At 39.7% G+C, this 24742-nt stretch overlaps 1 protein-coding gene across 2 annotated transcripts in view; it reads right to left on the bottom strand.

Annotated features, from left to right (window-relative positions):
* LENG9 (leukocyte receptor cluster member 9) overlaps positions 1 to 24742 on the bottom strand; it is a 93244-nt gene that overhangs the window by 55821 nt on the left and 12681 nt on the right. The window contains exon 2 of one of the 2 annotated variants that reach the window (XM_044081591.1): positions 23364 to 23413. The exons of the other annotated variant lie outside the window; for it this stretch is intronic. The gene's annotated coding sequence lies outside the window, so the exon portion shown is untranslated. The remainder of the gene's footprint in view (positions 1 to 23363; positions 23414 to 24742) is intronic. 2 annotated transcript variants of the gene reach the window in all.

Here is a 24742-nt window from a genome sequence, read left to right on the forward strand (position 1 = left end):
TAAAAAATTATGTCAAATGATCACAGCTGACCAACATAAAAGAGAATAGAATGTGCTACCAACTTACTGATAATGGTGGGTAAAGAAACCTGCCCTTTCCCCACTGTAGTGCGATCTTGGAGTTGGTATATATAATTAATGGGGGTGTGGGGGGGGGGCTATGGAGGATCCAGCAATCCTCCTTATGCAGGGGGATGTGCCCTCCATACCACCTCTAGTTACATATATCAATTCTGTGATCACACTACAGTGGGGAAAGGGCAGGTTTCCTTACCCTCCATAACCAGTAAGTACGTAGTAGTTCCGTTCTCTTGATGTTGGCCAACTATGATTGTTTAGTGTAATTTTTTACGATCATTTGGCCTTTTGAAGGAAGGAACTTTCGGTGGTCTACGTACGATGAATGAACGTTGAATGGATGTTCTGTGTGATCACTAAACATATACCCTTTTTCGGGTCCCCTACACTAGACCGACACGCCACAAAGCCGACGCCCAAAAGACCGACGACACAGATGATCGACAAGGTGAAATCCCGACAACCAAAACACCGACATGGGCAACGTGTGAGCGTGACTCAGTAAGTGTGCAATAGTGAGGGATTTAGGGTTAGGGTGCGGACAGGTAAGTGTGCGATAGTGAGGGATTTAGGGTTAGGGTGCGTGACAGGTGAGTGTGCGGTAGTGTCGGACTTAGGGTTAGGGTGTGGGCAAGGTAAGTGTATGATAGTGATGGACATTAGTGTTAGGGTGCAGGTCAGGTAAGTGTGCGATAGTGACAGACTTTAGGTTTAGAGGCGGGTTAAGTGAGTTAGGGTTAGGGTGCAGTAGTGTCGGAACTTAGGGTTAGGGTTTGGGTTAAGGTTAGTGCATATATAGTTGTGTGTAATGTGTAGTTTACGTTTTGTGTGTCGGTGTTATGGTGTTTGGTTTTGTGAGTTTTCGGTATTGTGTGTTGGTCTTTTGGTGTCGGTGTTTTGGGTGTCGGCTTTGTGGTGTGTCGGTGTAGTGTAGGGGATCCCCTTTTTCAACATACCATGAGGTTTACGACTGTGTGCTGCTAGACCTAGTATCTGCAGCAGTTCTGTTTTGATTCCCATAACCTCCAATTGCCTTCCATGTGATCCTGAACAATAGTTTGGCAGTTAAGAGTAGAAGATAAAGGCTATGAACTGGTAATAGTTTACTTCCTGTGTTAAGTGGTTTGATTCCCTCAGCCTTCATTTGTATGCTGTGTGACTTTAAGCAAGTCACTTAACCAGACAGTGCTCTGGGTGAATTGGGAATTTGGCCTAGGCTCAACAATGGTCTCCTGGACTGCATGCCTAGTAACTACTTAAGAAGCTTAAGTCAATTAACAAGACATTGCTCTCAAGTCATTCCTAAAAAGGGGTTATGTGTCCAGTGAGCTTACATTGCTAACAAATGGAATTATTATTAATCGTTACTATTATTATCTGTGCTGTACTGCTATCTGTACATCATTTTACGTGGTTTGTATTTTTTTTCTAAGCTGTTATAAATTGAAATACTTGATGGGGACTCCCATGCTGAAATTATTTCATCTTTTAGCCAAGGGTGACAAAACTTTACTGGTCATGCTGTTTTACCATTTCCTTACATAAGCCATATTGTGACTGTCTTTGGCAAGATTATCAATGTAACTTTTTCATCAGCCCTCAACAATTTTTGTTTCTAAACAGCATGTTAAGATACTTTTAAAAACCGGGCTTGAAAGATTAGCTGCCATAGATGATTACATTCAAAGTAAGAACTGAAGATGAAGTCACAGTATCTAGCTGCGTTGTGGAGGTCACCTGTAACTGACAGCTTGACAGTTCATCTTTGAAAATCTTAACCTGGAAATCTGTTCATAGCTTCCAGCCTTTCATTGATCCTGTAGCTAAACTAGTGTACCTACAATTCGTGACATTATTACCTGGTTCACCTAATGCTTTACACGACTTCAGTGACGATGTTATCATCTACTCACTGGGTTTTGCAGTCAAAATCTTTTCTTGGTTTAATTTCTCCAAGTGTTTTGGGTTTCTAGTACCACAACGGGAAAGGACCACATTCCTAAGTCAGGGTACGATTTGAATTGATGAAATTAGTATCGTTTCAGTCTTTAGTGTTCTTTGCAGCCCATAATTGCCTCCTTCTGTAGTTTATACAGGGTTATATGTATTGGTAGTACATGTAACTATGACTATAAATCCTTTTTTATTAGTCCTGTTGCTTCTACTACTATTGGAATTGTCCGGATATCTTTATTCTACATTGCTCTAGTTTCTGTTTGCGAATACTGGTATTCTGTGGCTTTGTGTCTCTTTGTACATAAGACACTATAATTACTGGGTGTAGTAATTTCAATAGTCATTGCTACGTTTGTGTTTTTTTCATGGACTACTATATCTGGTTTTCTTGCATCTATTTTTTTTGCACTATTGGTAATGGGTGACCTCATGTGGCACAGACATCATCATACTCTGTACTGCTTTGGGGTTCATGTTTCCAAAGTTTCTCTGCTAGTCCAGTATTATATAGTGTTTGCACAATCCCCAATGAAACATTTTTATTACATTATTGTGCCTGTGATGTGACTGATGCTGTAACAAATGCAATAAAAAAAAATAACATAAGATTTTACAGAAACTAAAATGGTGCACAGAGAGACTGCAGAGTCTAGTACAGGCAAGACAATGAAAGTAATATCAAATAATATTTTGTGTGATAGCACTCTTGGGGGTCAGATTAAAGGGAAGAAAAAAGCACATTGTACTGAGAAAAATTTGTCATTTGGGTGGCAAGTCCTTTAACAGCAGGAAGACAAACATTATGTCCAATTGCATAGCCCTAAACCTCTGTATCCAAAATGTGGAACACTGCTTTTAATAATGTTTATTTATTTATCTAACATTTGTTTACTGGGAAAGGCCGACTTGGAATGAAGCCAGAAACGCTCCAGATGCATGGAACAAATGGCCAAAATATGGAATACTTACTAACAACTTTAACTAGGAAACTCAAAGCATTGTTAAATGCTGTTAATTCATACTTGCAAAAGTAATAGGTTCATAGGTTCATACTAGACTATCTGCCCTAGGGCATTTATAAGCCTAGCCAGAATGTGTTTGGCTTTCGCCACCCATTTTAAATTTATTTTGCTATGCCCTTTTTCGAGGTTAGTATACTGTGCCTCTGTCTAACAGTGACACAGAAGTGATACCCGGGGTAAACCTACGATCTCCCATCCACTCACCAAGATTCCTCCAAGAGAGTCAATGAGGGACTCTGCCTAACCTGGACTGGGATTTTATTCCAGAGTGAAGGAAGCCTCTGGGTTATGAATCTGTCCCTCCAGCATGTCCTATTTATTTCAGTGCTGAGGTTCAGGTCTCTCGAGCGCGTAGCTCAATGGGATTTGGATTTTCTGAGGTGCAGCATGTCCATTAATTCCGGGTTGGACATGGCTTTATATGTCAGGCACAGATCGCCTCTGAACAGGCGGTATGCCACTGAGTAGAGCTGGAGTTTCTTTAACCGGGCAGCATATGGCATCTGTTTGAGCCCTTTGATCCTCTTGGTGAGGTACTTTTGGGGTCTTTCCAGTTGCTGCAGGTGTCTGGTAAGGTACATCCCAAAAGGGGCATTGTACTCAATTATGGGCCTGATGAGGGATGAGTAAAGAGGCACAATGACCTCCCCTGATCTAGATGTGAATCCCTTCATGATTAGGCGGGCTATATAAAATGTAACCACTTTGGCCACGTGGTTGTCAAATGAGAGATTGCTATCAACTTGAGTCCCCAGGTCCCTAATTACTTCTTCTGTACTTAATGGATTACCACCTATGTGGTAATTTGTGGGCACTTTGTTTTTGCCAAAGGGGATGACTATACACGTTTTGGCATTTAGCTTGAGGCCATGGTTCTGGCACCAGTTGTGTGTTTCTATGAGGCCCTTTTGGAGGATGCTTGTGTCGGCTGGAGAGTCGATTATGGCGCCCAGTTTGCAGTCATCTGCGAACTTGGTCAGCCACAATCCTTCCGTGTTGGCCTGTACCTCCGAGAAATGTATACCGAACAAGAGAGGTCCCAGGACTGAGCCTTGTGGGACACCACTTGTAACTGGTTTGGAGTCTGACATGGCTCCAGCAATTCTAACCATGTAGGTTCTGTCCTTGAGCCAATTTGCAATCCATCTAGTGACATAGGGGTTTATATTTAAGCTGGTGAGCTTATCTATAATGCCCGAGTGGGGTATTGTATCGAAGGCTTTTGCGAGGTCCAGGTAGGCTGTGTGGACCACCTTCCCCTCGTCAATGGCCTTGGTGACTGTTTCAAAGAAATCAACCAGGTTTAAGAGGCAGGATCTGCCCTTAAAGCCGAACTGGGTAGGATCCAGTGTCTGTAGGTCCCCAATATCTTTATTTATGAGGTCCATGATGATCCTTTCCATAGTTTTGCAGACCAAGCTCTTCAGGCTTATGGGGCGATAGTTTCAAGGATCCGTTGAGGCACCACCTTTATGGAGAGGGACCACTGTTGCTGTACGCCACTCTTTGGGCACATATCCTGTAGTAAGGCTGAGATTGAACAGTAGTTTTATGTTTGGGATTAGCTCTTCTTGGAGTTCATGTAGGACGCAGCCCGGGACACCGTCTGGTCCCATTGATGCTGTGTTTTTTGCTTTGGAGAGGGAGGCCCTTACCTGAGCATCTGAGATGTCAGGGGGGCAGCACTCTGCTGGGATAGATATTTGCCCTTTTGGTGGGGGGGGAGAAGTTTGCGCTGAACCTGTCAGCTAGGATGTTGGCAATGTCTGTGGGTTCGTGTATTTTTGTCATTTTGGACTAATTCTGAGCATATCTGGGAATTACCACCCAGGTTCCTAACATAACTAAAGAAAGCCTTGTGATTATCCTTAGTGTCCTGTGAAATTTTTCTCTCGAAGCTGGCCTTAGGCAATTTTATGAGTGCCCGTAGTTTTTTGCTAATACTGATCAGTGATGCCTTCCCTTTTTGGGATTTTGCTCCATCATTTAGTAGCTTCCTCCTTCTATTGTATAGTTTGTTTATGGCTGGGGTCCATCATACAGGACGTCTGCCTTTGGAGGATTGGGTCTTGGTTTTATTTGGGATCGCATGATCCATGCATTCCTGAAGGTGTTCATAGAATGCGTTTATAAAGGATTCTGCGGTCTGGGCCGTATTGTCCACAGGCCCAGGGGCTTTGAAGGATTCCACCTCGGTTTTGAGTAGTGTGAAATTTGCTTTAGAGAAGTTTTTCACTGTGGTTTTCTGGGCAGGGGGTGGGGTCGGGATGTGAATATCCAGTGAGATTAGTTTATGGTCTGATCTTACCAGTGAGGGATACACTTCTGGTCTGGAGCATAGAGTCCCCATGTTGGTGATGATCAGGTCCAGTATGTTTTCCCCTCTTGTGGCAGTGGTAACAAGTTGTTCCATAGCATTTGAGTTTATGAATTCTAGGAACCTTTGGGCTAGGGTGTTGGAGCTAGAGTAATGCTCCCAGTCTATGTTTGGGTAGTTGAAGTCGCCCAATATAATGATGTTTGGAGAGACCTTCATATTTTCCAGTGTTCTCAGGAAGGCCGAGTGGGGTTCCTGGGTTTGGGAGGGTGGTCTGTAGCAGGCTATAAACTGGAAGGCAGTTTTACCCACTGTTAGTTGCACATGGATAGTCTCTGATGCTTCGTGCTTTGCCACCAACCTGGAGGTGTGGGAATCTTTGATGAATATTGATACCCCCCCTCCTTTTGTGGTTCGGTCCAAGTTTTGTGGCCGAAAAGCATGGTATGAGGTATAACCTGGTAGTGCTGGGGTGCTCTCAGGAGCCCTGAACCAGGTTTCTTTTACTGCACAGATATCGATGTTCTCCATGCTAAGGAGAGTTTCAAGTGCGTGCATCTTGAGGTTTAGACTTCTGGCATTGAGTAGCATTACTCTTAGTTTCTTATCCCTTGTGATACCTATGGAGGTGGGTTTGTCTTTTGAGCCTTGCCTAAAAAAGGCACTATGGGGGTAGCAAGAGCCTTTGCCAATATCCAAAAGCCCAGGGGTGACAGGTGCAAGCTGTCCCTAGCGAAGCATAGTGGCTTATCGAGCATATCATCCCAAGCTGACAGGCATTGGATCCCCTTTGAATGACATCAGTACTGAAGCCAGTTGTTGAAATTGATCATCTTGTCTTCATATTGTGGCATCATTCTTGGTGAGGGTAAGATGCTACTCAAGGTCAGGGTCATACCGGCCTGGGCTACATGCTCAGAGAGCTCCTCTATGTCTCTTTTCATGTAGTCCAGGGAGGTACGTCTCAGGTCATTCACACCAGCATGGACAATGACTGAGTCATATTTGTACTTGCCTTGGAGTGACCTGAGTGCTTGTGTTATGTGGCGGATCCTAGCGCCCAACAGGCTGCTCACCGTGACCCTCTCCTTGTTCAGCCTGGTGAGCGGGACGTCAGTGTGCCTGACGATAGAGACACCTATTACAAGTGTATCAGGTGTGTTGTTTGTCTTAAGGGCTGTGACTATTCGGCACACTGGCTTTGTGAGATATGTGTTGCACGGGTTTTGTTTTGGGGTAGCGGTTGCTTGGGTGTCTGCTTTGGAGGTCTCTGCTGCTTAGGCAGATCTTTATTTAAAGCCTACGAGTATGTTTTTGTGTGATTATGTGTTTGGTTTGCTGTCGTGGTAGGTCTATGTGAGACTGGAATTGTAGTGAGTGTGGTTTCCTTCTCCTCCTGACTGGTTATGCCAGTACTGAGTTGAGAGAGCTTAGCCTCTAGTTTGGTTATATGGTTGCATCTCTCACATGTGTTGGAAGTTGTTGGGAGGAGGAGAGGGTTGTCTGTGTACATGAGGCAGTTGTAACATTGCCTCAAGATTCCCAGATTCACCAGCTGGACCGGAGAGGAGATTGACAACTGACCTTTGGACATGCTAGAATAATATTGGGAATTCCTTTATAATTGAAAACAAGGACCAGTGGGGAGTGAGGGTGTAGTGCTTTTAATTTTTAGTGCTGACTTATATAATTGCTTTAGTGAGCAAGTGCCAGGTAACTTAAGTGCAATGTGTTACAGGTAACTTAAATGCAAAAATGACAAACAGTAACTTTCTTTCAAGTGAAACAAGGAAATAAGTACAGTAAGCAATGCAGATATCACTAGTGATCCACAGAAGTGCTGAGAAGCCGCGTATTAGGTGGAATTAGCGCTCCAGGGAAATAACAAGCAAACAAACAACAAGCATATAAACAAAGCTAGATTCAGCAGGCCTGGATCTAGTCTATGCTACAGCAAACAAGGTGTACCAATTTCAGTAAGATACAGTTCAAATATTCAGGCACTATAAACCTTTAACCAGAAATTCCCAGCTCAGAAGGGCAGAGTCCAGCCTCTTCTCCCACAAGAGTGCAGACCATGAACCTTCTTAATGTAAAATAACTGGCCTGAAGCCCAAGTGCTTAAACCAGAACTAATACACTTTAAGAATAACAGACACTGGGCTCTCAATCAGCAGTTCCAAACTTAGCAGGATGAAAGCTACCTGTCCTGCCACCACAGTGCATGCCACAAACCTTCCTAATGTAAAACAACTGGTCTGAAGCCCAAGTGCTTAATCCAAAAGACTTAGAATGATAGCTACACTTTAATCAAGTTACTACCAAGCAGTAATAAATACAATTAAATACTTTAGAGAATGCCTGGATTAGTGCTCAAGTTACACAAACAAAGCTAGATCCAGCAGGACCGAATCCAGTCTATGCCACAGCAAACAAGGCGCACAAACTTCAGTAAGAAGCAGTTCAGATATGCATGCACTATAAGCCTTTAACCAGAAATTCCCAGCTCAGAAGGGCAGAGTCCAGCCTCTCCTCCCACAATAGTGCAGACCACGAACCCTCTTAATGTAAAATAACTGGCCTGAATGTTGATGAATAAATATCATTTAGTATTATTTACCATGGATATATTTTTAAAATATATTTAGCAATGAATTTCTGACAGACTAATTGAGAAACAGTTTAGAACATACAATTTATAAGACTCAAAATAGGAATGTTCCTCATAATCAGGTACATTTGGGAACTGTGGTCAACAATGCTAGTTTACTTTCCTGGTTGCTTGACTTAAAAATAATGAAGTGCTCCAGTAAGAACAATTAAAGAAAAGCACTGAAAACTTTAGAAACACTTGTTGTGTAGCCCTGAAAAATCATAAAAAATAACCCTCATGAGCAGCTATTCCAGCTATGTAACCTCCTGCAATTGCAAGGTGAAAACACAATATTGTTCTGCAGTGCCAACCTTTCCATTTCTGGACAATGGTAGACTCCAAATCATCCCATATCTCATATCTGAAATAAAGAAAAACATTCTTCCCTTTAGCATTTCTTTAAAAGTCTCAATAGACAAAAACATCAAAAAGACCCTGGTAAATCAGAGACTTCACTGCTTGTAGTACCTCAAACATCCTTTCGTAGGAGTTCAATGGGAAATATGCAAATTACCACTTAAGGACATACAAGCCTGATATTCAACCTATAACTGAAACTTGTATTAATCCCATCATAAATTACTTCAGAATTACACCCCAGGCTATAATATCATACATAATGACTGTATAAAGAGGAAAGGTGGTGGTATTGCCTTAATAGTTCTGATTACATTCCTGAAAATAAACATATGTATCACTGTCCTTTCTAGACTCCTTGGTGACAATGCAGCTACCCTGTAAGATATCCTACATGGGATATCCATAACTATTTTACAAGAAGCAAAGATACTACTAGGTGATGTCAATACTGATTGGTTGGACATACACAAACTCACATGGTTTCATACAACTAAGTGATAGTCCCACACATTATAGCAAGACATCAAACTCCTTATTAGATTGGATCCTAGTATCAGATCCTAGTAAATTCACCATCACAGGTACAATGTTAAATTCTCTCAGTGACTATCTCCCAATCAATACAATCAAACATCTTACAAATCCACATAAACAGCATAGTTATTAAACAACATGCACCCAGAAATATTCATTATTAGCCTATCATCTATTAATTGGAACAGCCTAAAATTCTTCCCCTTAGATGATGCTATAAATTAATTTAATACAACTTTCCTAAACATCCTAAATAGATTTGCAACTCCTACAAGAAAGAGACTAAAAACAAAGCAATCTGGTTATCCAAAAAGAGTTGCTAATGCAGGACAGAGAAAAAAACATGGAAAGAATGGCAAAATACCGCAATAGCTATAAAACTTCTTAAAGCTCCACAGCTGTTCTAAAAAGCAAATAAATGAAGACAAAAATATACTATAACAACTTTCATAGCAATAGTAAACACAACCCTAAAGTCAGCCATTAAAGAAATCTTGCATCCTGGCCAAAAATTCAACCCTATCCCCTCTCCCAATAACTCACTACTCAAAACTGCAATAGAAGCCAACTCTTATTTCATAGATAGTATTGCAGTCCTAACCAGAGTCCCCAGCATCTAATTCTAAACCTGACCAACATATCACCATATCCATTTTCATCACCTTCAAACCTGTACCCACATCCTATAAAAAACTAATCTTAAACTCAAACCAAGCTCTACTTCAGCTGATGACCTGACAAGCAAATAGCTTAAAATAGCAGTCAGTAGCATTGTCTATCTTATTTCAGTCTTTATAAATAGGTCAATTGAGGAATTGCGTGTTCCTTTTCTCTCTTAAAAAAAAAATTACACATTATACCTCTACAAAAAGGAGGAAATTAAACACACATTACTAACTTTAGACCTTCAGCACCTTTATACCCCTGCTCTAAAATACTTGAAAAATGTATTCAAAAACAATTTCTAATCTATCTCCTGCAGGAAGAACTCCCACTCCCCACACAACACTGCTTCTGTCTCTCCCACAGTACTAACACTGCACTAATAGTTTGCTGTTATTTTATAGACAGAATAGCAAACTAGTTTTATTCTTATTTCTGGACTTGTTTAAAGCCTTCAACACAGATTGTCACACTAAACTTCAACTTCAAATGTCTCACTAGGTCTATCTCAGCTCACACTTCTGTCATTCAAAAGCTACTTGTCCAATAGGTATCAGTCAGTAAAAATGGCATGTCACTCCTCTCCATACCTCCCAGTCACCACCAGTGTACCACAAGGCTCTATCCGTGGTCCCCTTCCCTTTAACATTTTCACTAACATCCTCCAATCCTCTACACATCCACACAACAGGCCTCTCTAATACAATACACAGATGATTCCACATTTATATGCACATCAGACAACTTGGCACATCTCAAAAACATTACTCTGGAAGCTTTGATAGCCACTGAAACATAGCTTTGTAACTTACAACTCATGCTCAACCCTAAAAAACTCCCACTTCCCCCAAATTCCTATCTCATAAAAAAATATAATATTCTCTCTTAATACAAGCATTAAAGTCACTTCTCCTAGCAAATTATTAGGGATGATAGTGATAGTGGATGGTAAACTTAAATTCAGCTGGTATATACAAAATTGCATAAGAAAATCACCAAAAACTAGGGATGCTTTATAAAGCCAAATACTTTCTTACCCATAAAGCTAAAATTATACTTGTTCCTACTTAATTCCTACCCTCACTGCTTTTATGGTGCTCCCATCTTTACTGAACTTCAGGCATCACAAAAAGCAAAATTTGAACAATGCTATAATAACATTGCAGCAAATATCTCTTTCAGAACTCACCACTGTCTAGCACTAAAAAGTCTAAATTGGTTAGAACTTCCCCATCCAGTAACATACACAACTTTTTACCAACCTGCAAAATTATCCAGAAACCACCTGCATGTCAGTCACTAAATGCCATTCTGTACAACTATGATCAAATACTTTTTATTTATTTAACATTTGTTAACAGGGATGGTCCGACTGGACACAGGTCCATTTTTAGCGGAGGCCTGGGGAGAAAAGCTCCACAGTAAGTAAAATTTTACACAATATGTTAAAATACAGTATACAGAGAATTTTCAAACAATATGTTAAAATACAGTATAAAGCAGAAGACAAAACAAGACCTATATATACATGAAAAAATACACATGGTTAATAACAAATAAGTATACAAATTCAATCAGCATTAGGAGAAGACCTAGACTGTAATATATATTACAGTAGGTATATTAGGAAGTGAGGTATATAACTTGTCTCTGTCCACAAACTCTGCTGAACATGGTCTGTACTCATTACCATGTTTCTAAGGCCTGTAACTCCTTTCTTATATCTATCAGGCCAATAGCTTTCCTCCAATCCTTTAAAACTGTTTTGAAAGACTTCCTAGTCAAAATCTTGGCTCTGTTCTTGCTCAACCCCAGGATATACTATATCCCCATATATGAACTAGTACCTAATCATACCTCACACCTCCTTACTCTCCCTTCAATACTTACTTCCTAATAATCAGTTTCTTTCCCAACTCTCTATCTAAACATACCATAACCTTGTTTTTTTTCTTCCACTTCACATTGCAATTCCTGTTTGTATTATATTAACTTACCTTTAATTTCTCTAAACTGGCTAAAATTTCTCTAAATATTAAATTATTGTCATATAAATTGCATCAATTTTAATCAATGTTATCTAATCTGATATAATTATATAAACTGTAGATATTTTGTATTATTTTTGAAGGCTGCAAAATGTTTGTTCTTAAAATATATTTGTAATACTTTGGAGCTTTTGACCCCTGTCCTTCACTTAAAATGGGCATGTACCCAGTCGGATTTTCACAGTAATCAAATGTCAGTAAATAAATAAATAATACAACTGGTTCACCTACATAGTCTAGTTTACCAGGGTCTTTTTGATGTTTTTACTTAGGAGGTTTTTCTGTGTGATCTTTGTATTTACACAAGGTTACAAGGTTGCATGGCTAGATATAAGGCCATTTTAAAAAAGAAAGAGGAGGCAACAACAGTAACTTATGTGCTGGGTTGCAAAAAGGATAAACTAGGCAAATTAAATGGATGCAAAACAACCACGCCACAAACTTGTAAAAACACAGAAAGTTGAAGCTAGAGGCAAAGTCTCTAATTGTTAAATTACCTCATATATAGTGTAAAAAAATAGTATTCCTATATGACTGAAACATGCATGTTTATACTGTATTCTGTTATTATATTTTGATATAATATTTTTGTTAAGCTCATTTACATAGTGTTAGCAATGCACTACTTAAACTAAGTCTACTGCTTGTACCTTAATAACATTCTTTTTGTCGTGGAGCTTTTCTCCCCGGTTCTCCTCTGAAAACGTTTTTTTTTTTTCAACCCAGTCGGACACTACCCAGTTAACAATGTAAATAAATAAATACATTTATTAAAAAGGAGTGGTTTATGTGGCTTTCTACCAAAACTGCAGTGGTTTTTATATAGGAAAAAACAAAAAATAGTTTTAGGAAAAGGGTATACCAGCATATTTAAGACATTCAGAGGAAAGATCTCAATAAAGCTTTATATGGTCATATTTCAAAATATGAAGGGCATTTATTTAAATTCATAATTATTGATCACGTGGACCTTGGTCAGAGGGGTGGACCAGTTGATGATTATTTAGAGTATAAAGAATTGCAGTGGCAACTCCGCACTAATGTCACAGTTTACCCAGGCCTAAATGAAAGTATATCAATTAGTTCTGTGCTGAGACTTAAAACAGCCTTTACTTTGTAAAGTGTTAATTCAGATCTTAAGCCTTAGGTTTTATGATTCAAATATATAAGGAGAAGTTTGATAATTATATTCTAGATTTTTGTTTTTATTATTTCTTTAAGATTTAATGTTTATTATATATTTTAAGTTGATACAGGTTCAATGGTTGCTGTTAAGATTGAATTGGTGGGTGGGTTTTTTTCTATTTAAGCTGCATTTTGTGCATCATAATTCATTCTGATGAAGTCCTGCTCTGTGAGGATGAAAGTGCTTAATACATTTAAAAATTAGAGACTCTGCCTCTGGCTTCAACTTTCTGTGTTTTTACCAAATTAAATGGATCTTAACTGCATTTGGATTTTGTTTCTATGCTTCTGGTGAAACACAGCAAATAGTCTTTGGAAGAAAGAGCTATTTTAAGCATGTTTTTCAACTTTAAAAGCTATGCTTACTGCTTGTGATAGCCACGGCTTCAGTACTAACTAAGCATATGCTCAAACAGAAGTTAAAATGAAGTACTTAACAGCTGCTTGAGCCAAAGAAGATGGCCTGAATATTTTCTTTTTTCTTAGCTACAGCAAAAACAACCAAATGTCATCCTAGTTTGCTACTACTAGCTATTTAACATTCAGGAATGAGACTGGCTAATGTTTCACTTAAATGTTTAGGATTAGATCACTGGTGCAGTGGCATATTGCTATATGGGAGGTGATCGGATATCTGGCCAGTATATGAAAGCTTTACAGCACCTTGCATGTATATTATACATCTGAGGAAGTAACAGGGCATGCTGGTATAAATTCAGATATACAGGCACCAAAATATTCTGAACTTTTGTTTCTTGATTTCAGTCAGACTATGCCTTTGCTGCATCTTCAGTGCTTTAGTGGTTGGCATGTTTTATTTTTTGGGCAGATAAGTACCCCTTTGGGGACTTTCCTTCCATTTTTGTGAGAAAACTATTGTTGTTTCTTATGTCTAGAAGAAAAGGAAAGTATCTGTTTGGTACGAGACTCCACACAATGATTTCCATACAGCTTGGCTGTTTTGTTTAAGAGAGCCACACAGTGTTAAGTCATGTACTATTTGCCTTTCTTTTACACAGAAAACAATTAGAAGTAGGCTCAGCTCCCTTAACATTTATCTAGAAAAAAAACACTATCTTAAGGTCCTGACAAAAATGACTCTGACAGTGATAGCTCTGAAAAACTGGATGACTGTTCCTTCACCCTCTCTCCCCTGTCCCATGACAGATAGGTTCATACAAATGACCACCAGGGTCTTTACAAACCTAGCCATACAACCTAACCAGTTTTGTCCTTGAATTCCTTGGACACCTATATGATGGGGTATGTTAGTAAGGAGATAGCTAAGGGTTTTGTGTGTGTGTGTGTGTGTGTGTGTGTGTGTGTGTGTGTGTGTGCGTTAGTTAGGGATTAATTTACTTTCTGTTGACCTTTGTCCATTAGAAACATAGGGTCAAGCCAGGGGTGAATTTGTGATTTCCCATTCAGTGATAAAAGTTTCTCTTGAAAAGGGTCAGGGATAAACTCTTCTTCATGTAGATGAGGAACTTATTCCATTGCACAGGGAACCTTCAATCCCACCAGAAGGTTGTCTTTATGTTGCAGACAAAGTTCAGCTCCTTGGATCTAGTGTTTCTGGAGGTGTTTATCTTGCAGATGTTGCAAGAGATCCATCAGAGCTGGATCCAAAGAAGCATTACATGCTAGGCATAGCTTGCCTCTTAGTAACCTGTAGTATACTGAGAACAGAGAGAGGACCTTAAGCTGATCTGTGTAGGACAGGATATTCATACCCTGGATTGTCTTGGTGAGGAACATTTGAGGGCATTCCAAGTGCCTGCCTGGGTATATGCCAAAGGAGGTACTGTACTCAATGATGGGCATGATGAGGGCTTTGTAGAGTGGTACTATTACTTCCTTGGGCCTGGTGGCCATACCCTTATGAGTTGTGTGACACAGAATGATTTTCTTACTATCTTGGTTATGTGTTGGCCTTTTGCCAGATTACTGCCTACGTAGGTTCCCAGATCCTTAACTATCGGGTCAACTCTTAGGGGTGTTTTATTGATGAAATAATTAGCTTGGGTCTACGCTTTCACAAACAGCACTACTGTGCATTTCACTGCAATGAGTTTATCAGTGGCATTTGCACCAGTCAGTTGTTTGTGTTAGACCCTTGTAGAATGTTGGTGTCATGGGGGAAATCTATGATGATAGCTCTTAACTTGCAGTCATCTGAGAACGTGGTGTTTACATTTTTCAAATCCAGTGAATATTTCAGCTCTTTTTTGGCCACTAGTGGCCACTATAAAATAACATTCAGTGGTAAATAACTTTTTGTCATGTTCTGTTTTTTATTGTTTGTTTATAATTTTATGTTTGCACTTTCCAGTTACATAAATTTATATTATATATAATTTTCTGCCAAAATGTATCATATTTGTGAATATTTTTATGTACAATGTTTAATATGGTTCTTAGACTATTAGGGGCTATGAAGTGACTTTATTTCTTTATTACAACAAACCGTTCAGTATTGCACTTTTTTCTTCACTAAATTTCCTGTTCATTAAGCTGATCTTGTATTATACAGAAGTATTAAGGTAATTTCTGAGGTAATGTAATGACCATGGCACTATTTTATTGATGTCCTTGGTTTATGATGTCATCAATATGAGACAGCTACCTTATAAATATAAGGTGTTTTAAATTTTGTTCAACTGATGAAGATGCGGTTGACATTGAAACCAGTTTAATGGCCTTGTTCCTGTGTTATGGAATGGAATAGTAATGGATTTGCATCATCTTATTCTGTTGGTTTCTGCCTGAATGTGCTGAGCTGCATGTTGTTTACCTGTTTATTCCAAGCTCATGCACATTCTCTGGTTTAGTTCTCAAGCCATGCAACATTTTGCATATGAGGCATTATACAGTTCCATAGACCCATAAGTTCTTTTTTTGTAACCTTGTAGCTGATCCATCAGTCATCTACTTATCTAACAATACTTGATCCAAACATCTTACTAATACAAATATTGTGCCTTCAGATAAGAATGGAAGAGCTTTTGGCAGATTTGGGAAGTAATTTTATACTTGCTTTACTCTTGCTTTTAGGACCATTAACTGCCAAGCTCATGTGGCAAAATATTTGCTTGCATCTTTTTCAGATATAAATAAGGTCCTGGAAGGTTTACTTTCTTCATACATTAAATCATCCCTACTCATTGTGATCTCTTCTGTAACTTGGGTCACTAAACATTCCTAATTCTTGGAATGCTTTTATAATTCTGCTGATGCAGTATCTAGTGCAGCTTCAACTTGGTCATTTACAAGGTTGGATCCTTTACAAGAAATCCTAGGCAACTGTCTAGGCCCAGTGCTGAGTGGGGGCCCCATAAATATTAAAAAAAAAATGCCTCATTCTTAGTCACATCTCCCAACCCCCAATTATTGCTCGTTTTGGCTACTCCTCTGTATTTATGTGTGAAAATCTGCAGGAATTCTTCTCTTATTGGCTCAAATGTACAGCCAATAACAGAGAGGCTTCGTGTGTGTGTGTGTGTGTGTGTGTGTGTGTGTGTGTGTGTGTGTGTGTGTGGTGTGTGCATGTACAAGTGTGAGAGAGAGAGAGAGAGAGAGAGAGAGCGCGACTATGTGTATATGTGTACTGCCAAGTTACCATTACCAGACCTAGAATGCTGGGACCTCTGGATGAATTCAGTTTACAAAGTATGAACTCTGAACTCAGTTGCCTTACCTACAGATTCAGACCTCATAATCTGGTAAGTCATGGAGGATTTACAGTTGTCAATAAATTCCAGTAATTAGAGTTTCACAGTTGCTGTTACTCAGAAAATGCACACAGAAAATCTCCAATTTGGGAGGGTGGCTAATGGTTAAGGTATTTGCCTTACAACCACAAGGAACAGGGTTTGAGTCTCACAAGGGATAATTGGCTAGACTTAAAATGGCTTGCAAGGGCAGTTAGCCTAGTACTAATCTATGAACCTATGAATTGTATGTCATGTTTATACGCTGTTCCTTTTTTTATCTGTTTGTTAACTAGGTAAACCATAGTTTTAGGGAACATCCAAGAGCAGTGTTTTTTTAAGTAACTTACTCAGAGTCACATAGTAGGCAGGGGCAAACCAGAAGCATGGCTCAATTAAGTAACTTGCTCAGAGTAAAACTGTAGTCCAATGGACATAGAAAAGTCAAACCCTGTATCCCCGACTACAGAAAACATTTCATTAAGTGGTTGAAGCCTTAATACTCTGCACAAACTGCCAGAACTTCATTAGCTTCATTACAGTTTCATTGTTCTTGAGCAAAATATGTATGTAAATGTGAAATCTATTGTTCTGTTAACTTTCTAAGTGAATTAAACCACTCTGCCACTTATCTGTCTCTAAGTTTGTAGGACATCTCTGATTTTCTCCCATATCTGTGCCTTGTCCCTCATTAACTTCTTTTTTTCTAGTAAATCAATGATGCTTGTCATTAATTTTATAGTTATTATTATTTATAAAATACAAGGCTCAAATGGTGGAAGTTGAAAAAGGATGACTGTAAGGTGGAGTTCAGGTAAGAGTTAAAGACAGGCACTGGGTAGTAGTGAAGAGTTACCAGACAAATGGGCAACTACAGCAGAAGTGGTAAGGGAGACAGCTAGAAATGTGCCTGGTGTGACATCTGGATTGAGGAAGGAGGACAAGGAGACCTGGTGGTGGAATGAGGAAGTACAGGAGAGTACACAGAGGAAGATGTTGCGGAAGAAGAAGAAGTGGGATTATCAGAGAGATGAAGAAAGTAGACAGGAGTACAAGGAGATGAGGTGTAAGGTGAAGAGAAAGGTGGCTAAGGCTAAGGCTTATGGTGAGTTGTATGAAAGGTTGGACACTAAGGAGGGAAAAAAACTGTACCGATTGGCTAGACAGAGGGACCGAGCTAGGAAAGATGTGCAGCAGGTTAGGGTGATAAAGGATAATGAAGGAAATGTACTCACAAGCAAAGAGTGTGTGCTGAGCAGATGGAAAAAGTACTGTGAGGGGCTGATGAATAAAGAAAATGAGAGATAGAAGGTTGGATGATGTGGGGATAGTGATTCAGGAAGTGCAATAGATTAGCAAGGAGGAAGTAAGGACAGCTAAGAAGAGGATGATGAATTGAAAGGCTGTTGGTCCAGATAGCATACCTGTGGAAGCATGGAGGTGCTTAGGAGAGAGGGCAGTGGAGTTTTTAACCAGATTGTTTACACAATCTCTGAAAGTGAGAGGATGCATGAGGAGTGGAGAAGTGTACTGGTACCGAGAGGATGCCTGAGGAGTGGAGAAGAAGTGTACTGGTACCAATTTTTAAGAATAAGGGTTATGTGCAGAGCTGTAGTTACTACAGAGGGATATAACTGATCAGCCACAGCATGAATTTATGGGAAAGAGTAGTGGAAACTAGGTTAAGAAGAGAGGTTACGATTAGTAAGGAGCAGTATGGTTTCATGCCAGGAAAGAGCACAACAGATGCAATGTTTGCTCTGAGGGTGTTGATGGAGAAGTATACAGAAGGTCAGAAGGAGTTGCCTTGTGTTTTGTGGACTTAGAGAAAATATATGACAGGGTGCCTACAAAAGAGTTGTGGTATTGTATGAGGAAATCAGAAGTGGCAGAGAAGTATGTTAGAGTGGTACAGGATATGTACGAGGGCAGTGTGACAGTGAAGAGGTCTGCAGTAGGAGTAATGGATGCATTTAAGGTGGAGGTGGGATTACATCAAGGATCAGACCTCAGCCCTTTCTTATTTGTAATGGTGATGGACAGGTTAACAGATGAGATCCCAAGATCAGACAGGGGTCTCTGTGGAATATGCTGTTTGTGGATGACATTGTGATCTGTAGTGAGAGTAGGAAGCAGGTTGGAGAGACCATGGAGAGATGGAGATATGCTCTAGACAGGAGAGGAATGAATGTCAGTAGGACCAAGACAGAATATGTGTGTGTAAATGAGAGGGAGGATGGAGGAATGGTAAGGATGCAGGGATTAGAGCTGGCTAAGATGGATGAGTTTAAATACTTGGGATCAACAGTTCAGAGTAATGAGAAGTGTGGAACAGAGGTGAAGAAGAGAGTGCAGGCAGGGTGGTATGGGTGGAGAAAAGTGTCAGGAGTGATAGATGGGTACCAGCAAGAGTGAAAGGGAAGGTTTACAAGATGGGAGTGAGGCCAGCTATGATATATGGGTTGGAGACAGTTGCTCTAACGAAAAGACAGGTGGCTGAGCTGAAGGTGACAGAATTAAAGATGTTAAAATTTGCATTGGGTGTGATGAGGATGGACAAGACTAGGAAAGAGTATATCAGAAGGTCAGCACATGTTGGACTGTTAGGAGACAAAGCCAGAGAAGATTGCATTGGTTTGGACATTTGCAGAGGAGGGATGCTGGGTATACTGGGAGAAGGGTGATAAGGATGGAGCTGCCAGGCAAGAGGAAAAGAGGAAGGCCTAAGAGAAGGTTTATGGATGTGGTGAGAGAGGACATGTAGGTGGTTGGTGTGACAGAGCAAGATGCAGAGGACAGGAAGAAATGGAAACAGATGATCTGCTGTGATGACCCCTAACGGGAGCAGCTGAAAGAAGAAGAATAAGATCCAACAACCATCATTCTGGTAGTTTTTAAGTGAATTAGAGTTGTCTGGAAATTAAGGCTCTGAGCTGTTATCTTACTGTAAACAGAAGCTTCATTATAGTTCATCATCATCATGTTCTTTAGGTATGATTCTAGCTTTCCTTGTTTTATTGACTGTTTACAGTCTTCCTAATTTCCAGACTACATTGGTTCTTTCTTATCATGAAAATGGCCAAGGACAGTTTAGCTGTGAGTAAATGGGACAGCATGAAGTCTAGAAGTTTATTGTTATTTAACTTCTATTTTGCAGGTACATGAGTGTGAAATGCACTGTGGGCAGATTCAATAAAGTAATCAAGAACTTCCCTACAACATTTTTTGTGCCTTTAAGTCACTCAAAGATTACACTAAGTGTACATGCAGTCTGCACTTAATCCCTGTCAATATTTAAAGCTCCAAGAACATCGGTAGAAAAACTAAAATCAGGAGAAAGAAGGTGTGAGTTATGCCTGTGTTCTCTGTTCACTAAGAATGGTGTACACTTAGTGTACAATTAGTGTAGGCGTTAACTGAATCCCAGGGTGTGTTGGGCTACAATAGCTTGTCTTGTAATTAGTACAGTTGAGTATGGCTATGAACGGTTTCCTGCAGTGCAGGGCTTGAGTCTCTCAACCTTTAATTGCCTGCTATGTGACTCTGACCAAGTTATTCCACCTGTCAGTGCTCCTGGGCTACCTCTGAAGAGGGACACTTGTTCCCAGTGGGCTGTCACAATCTGTTAGTAAATCTGTTACATATTTGTCTTTTAAATTCCTACACTCTTCACATACTGTTGTTCATGCTAAGTTTGTTTTCAATGTAAGAGTATTTTGTTTAGTTCATCAAACTGCTGCTACTGTTTTTGCTGTAATTTTTAATAATGTTTAAATTAAATCCAATTATCTCTGATCATTGTAAAAAGAAAAATGGTATGCACACTGGCAAGTTTGAACAGTGTATCTACGGCCCCATTTGACCATGATCTGTCTCCAGTCTGTTATACTTAGGTATGCATGCCTTAAGTCTCAGAAAAATAACCACGGCTGTTAAGCATGCATTCTTAATGCCCACAATACAAAGATGTGTTGTTTGGAATGGATTCCGGCGTGTAGCTCGCAAGACATTTCCCTGCGAGCTACATCGCCAAAACCAAACGGCTGCATCAGCACTTTGCTGTAGTGCAATTTGGCTGAAAAGCACAGCCGCTGCAATCTATGAACGGGCAGCTACAGCCGTACGGGATGTGTAACGCACTCCTTCTTCTCATTCAAGGAATGCATTTATTTAATTATTTATTTATTTTGTAATTTCTTCTGTAGAAGTCTTGGAAAAAAATGATAAGGGGAAAACTGATTCAAGGAGTCAAATAAATGTTCTTACCTCCTGTTCCTAAGTACAATAGAAATTACCCTTCCGGTCCTGGGCTATTTTGCAGAACACCCTATAAACAACCCAACAAAGGTCTTGAACATAAGAGTACAAAAAACAATGGCAGTGCAATTCAAAGAAAAGGGTAGTTCTGCCCAGGGCCAAGGGTAGTCAAAATAAATGACTTACCCTGCCAACCCAACCCACTTTCTTCTCCACCCAGGCCATGCTCTGAACCTTGCAGGCAAGCTTCCTGTCCTGCAATCTGGAGTTAAATCACAACAGGCTCATGGGTACTGCAAATTATCAAGTACAGATACAAATGACAATGAGATTCTCTACCTCCAAACTCAGGGATTCCTCCACATTCAGAAAATGAAACCCATCTATTCCCTCACATCATTTCCTACATGCTATCTCGCAAGGAGTCATCGATTTTGTTCCAGATTCTCAAATAGTAAAAGGTTTTCTCCAAGAGTTTTCCTAGTGCCCAGTTAGGACGGAACCTGCAAACCTGCAGGACGGAACCTGCAAACCTGCCTGGATTTGGCTTTCCTCAACCTTTACATAAACATCCCAACTTTAAACTGCTTTCCTGTTAATCTCTTTGTCTACTGATACCTCCTCTATATTTCTGTGTGACTATGGAATTAAAAGCTGCAAATCACTTCATACCCATTCACAGACATTCAGACACATTTTATGGTTTCCTGCTTTAGGTTCACATTTTCAACTCTCTTGTTTACCTTTTGGTGTATCCATGTTGTCTAGCACAGGTAATTGCTTTTTGCAGACTGCAAGGCATTCACATTTTTCCATATTTAGAGAATCACCTTATTTTTGCACACTCTTTTAAAACAATGTCAAGAATCTCTGTTGTTTGTCAGAAATCAATGTCAAAACATGAGATTTCATTTAACTCTGGAGAAGTCTTATGTCCTTTCTTCTCACAGAATCATAATTCTGGGTTGCCTACTGGATACTTCCTTAATGATGGCTTGTTTTCCTCTAGAAAACCACATTTTGTATGACTCTCAGTTCCTGTAGTTTCTTCAACAACCAATTACAGGGGAATATCACAGTATTCTTGGATACATGTTTTTCCATGAACCTGATGGTTCCTCTAGCACACATGAGGGAAAGATACTGGTTTCTCAAATCAGTAACTCAGCACCAACACCCCCTATCATTCAAAATTCTAATAATTCTATTCATGAGGAAGGAACTATTATGGTGGGCAGGTCAAATTTGACTAAATCCAGGTCTCCCAATCTCCTCTCCTACCTCTGTCCAGTCTGTAACCATGCATGCATCAGACTTTGCATGGGGAACTGTATCAAAGGGATTACAAATGTAGGGTCTGTGAGACCATTATTTAAAGAAAAAAATATATAAATATCAAGGAAATAATGACCTTGATATTTGCATTAAAGACCTTGAATTATTTGTGGACTCTAGGACCTCTTCAGGTATTCAGAGGCAACACTACTGTGATGTAAACAAACAAGGGGTTTTTGGGTCCTACCCTTATGCACACCAGTCATGATAGCCTTGGTACATAGAACTTAGCACAGTCTATCCTTTTTGGCTATTTATATTTCATCAGAGCAAAATACTGGGGCAGACATACTGACAGACACCCACAAATGGAATTTACACTTTGGGGTGTTCCAGAAGATAATCCATTTGTGGGAAATCCCACAAATAAATCTGTTTGCCTCCATTTACAACAGACAATTGAAGAAATTCTGCTCCAGAATACCTTGTAGAAAGCACTGGAAGACAGATACCTTTTTGTTACCATAGATGGGAATATTCCTCTATATTCCTCTATAAAGAATATCCAAAAGTAATCTTGGTAACTCCAGTGTGGCCCAGACAACACCAGTTCTCCTTTTTCATGAAAACAGTCAAGGGCAATTACCACAAAAATCCTCACAGAATATATATTTTCATACAGTACAAAGGATCACTGATCCAATCCAGCCTGCAGAATCTTCATCTGAATGCCTGGATAATAGAATTTTCATTCTGTTAAGGCACTTTCTCTCTGCAGACATTCGGCGGGTATTAAAGGAAACTAGAAAACTTGCCACTAGAAAATCCTGTTTAGCCAAATGGAAGTGATGTTCTAATTGGTGCTACAGGAAGAACCATGACCAAAGTCAGGCAGATGATAATGTGGTTCTAAATTGCCTGTGTGCAATCCTCAATTCAGGCTTTTCTTACTCTTCTGTTAAGATTCACTTTTCATCCCTTTCTGCATATCTGTCTTTAGACACCCCCTAACTTCTTCATTATCCTATGTAAAATAATTTTTGAAGGGGATCTTACATATCTGGCTACCAAGAAAACAGGTAACTTTTCCCACAGATCTCAAATATATTTTAGAAGACACACTTTACAACCCTTTGACCCAGTTCATCGGGCTGACTGAAATTCTTTACTTGGAAAACTCTTTTACTTGCTGCTCTGACACTGGCTAGAAAAATATCTGAGTTGCAGGCTTTAATGGTGATCCAGCCTTTCCTCGTGGGGCAGGGCATCCTTGAAAACTAATATTTTTATGTCTAAAATACTTACAGAATTTACTCTGTACCAAGGCATTCATCTCCATGTGTTCTCTCCTGAACCTAAAACAGTGGAGAGAGAGAGAATCTTACATATTCTGATGTCCACAGACAACTCAGCTACTACACTGAAAGAACAAAATACTTTAGAGCTTTGGGACAGCTCTTCATTTCCTTAGATAGAAAGAAAAAAAAGGACAACCAATATCAAAACAGAATTTCCACTTGGTTGTCCCATTCCATTCATTCTGTTACTCTCACTTTGGTAAGTTCCTTCCTCACAAGACCAACACTCGTTCCACCAGATCTACACCTATGTCTAAGGCATTTTGGAAAGGGTAGACATTAGAGTCACTCTAGAGGCAGCTACTTGGTATTCTGTACACACCTTTACCAAACATTACAAGAGGGACTCATTTGCCAGATCCAGAGCAGGTTGAGCTAGATCAGTTCTCCAAGGCCTCCTTTACTCTGACCCACCTCCTCCTTGGCTATCTAGGCTATGGCAATCACCCTATACAACTATGTGCTACTGCAACAGTGATCTAATAATTAACATACTATAATTGTGTAAGTAAACTAACTATAACAGTAGTTGTTTGAATAAATCACTGTTGCAGTATGCAACCTTTCCTCCTATCCTCTTTCATTTATTTTTCTTTCCTATTTTTCAGGGGATAATGTTTTTGGCCAGGGTGAGGTATCCTCATTTCTTCCCTACTCCTTTTCTGCTAGCACATAAACCTCCAATTTGGCATCCTAGAAGGTGACTTATTTTAGACAACATTATTTCTTAGGGCATGAACGCCCTAAATTTTGGTGGCCATACATGTAAATTTATACCAGCTTGCCCTTGAGCTTCCTCAGACATATGGTGGGCCCAAAACCTTTCATACTGTGAATGGACAACTTATCCTAAGCATGATATGTCCCTCCCATACAGCTATATGCTACTGCAACAGTTTTCTATTTGAACATCTGCCGTTATGGCACATTTACCTACACAAACTGTTCCTTCTTATATGAACTATGAACTACATTATTTGCATACAGACCCCCAGGATATACAAGGGCACTTGGTGCAGAGGATAGTGGTTATACGCTGCTAATGAGTTGCTTCCTGTAACCCAGACTACAGGGTTTGTTTTTGGGCAGGTCACTTCACCAAGGTAACCCCTGAAAGGAGGAACATTTGTGTCCAATAGGCTTAGCTGGTTTAAAAAAAGAAATAAACCAAATTAATGGCAACTTCATCTAACACTTTTGATTCTATAGTGATTTGCAACAACATATCACTACCTGACCAAGTTTATAGACAAAATTATTTACTTGCTACCTGTCAGATGTACAATGAACATGTTACAGTAGACAAAGGCTAAAGATAAGCTGTCT

This window comes from Protopterus annectens, chromosome 1.part1 (genome assembly GCF_019279795.1).
Source record: "Protopterus annectens isolate FY-2018-M chromosome 1.part1, PAN1.0, whole genome shotgun sequence".
NCBI classification, from domain to species: domain Eukaryota; kingdom Metazoa; phylum Chordata; order Ceratodontiformes; family Protopteridae; genus Protopterus; species Protopterus annectens.